The following is a 201-nucleotide window of genomic DNA, read 5'->3' as shown; positions in this document are numbered from 1 at the left end:
CCCCTTTTATGATTAGTTCTATCATTTGAATATTATGGGTGTGTTAACTCAGCAAAATATTCTAAAAGAGTCTAGTAATCCATAGTAGTACTGGGTCTTCCGCTTGACTGGCAGTGTTAGAAATTGTTGACCTGAGTCCTCTACAGCTCAGCATAACAACATGGCTTTACTTCTTGTACTTTTTTTTTTAATACTTTTCTG

The sequence above is a fragment of the Octodon degus genome, unplaced genomic scaffold (assembly GCF_000260255.1).
Source record: "Octodon degus isolate 3935 unplaced genomic scaffold, OctDeg1.0 scaffold00039, whole genome shotgun sequence".
Lineage (NCBI taxonomy): Eukaryota > Metazoa > Chordata > Mammalia > Rodentia > Octodontidae > Octodon > Octodon degus.
The sequence above is the reverse complement of the archived record's forward strand: the minus strand, read 5'-3'. Positions refer to the sequence as shown.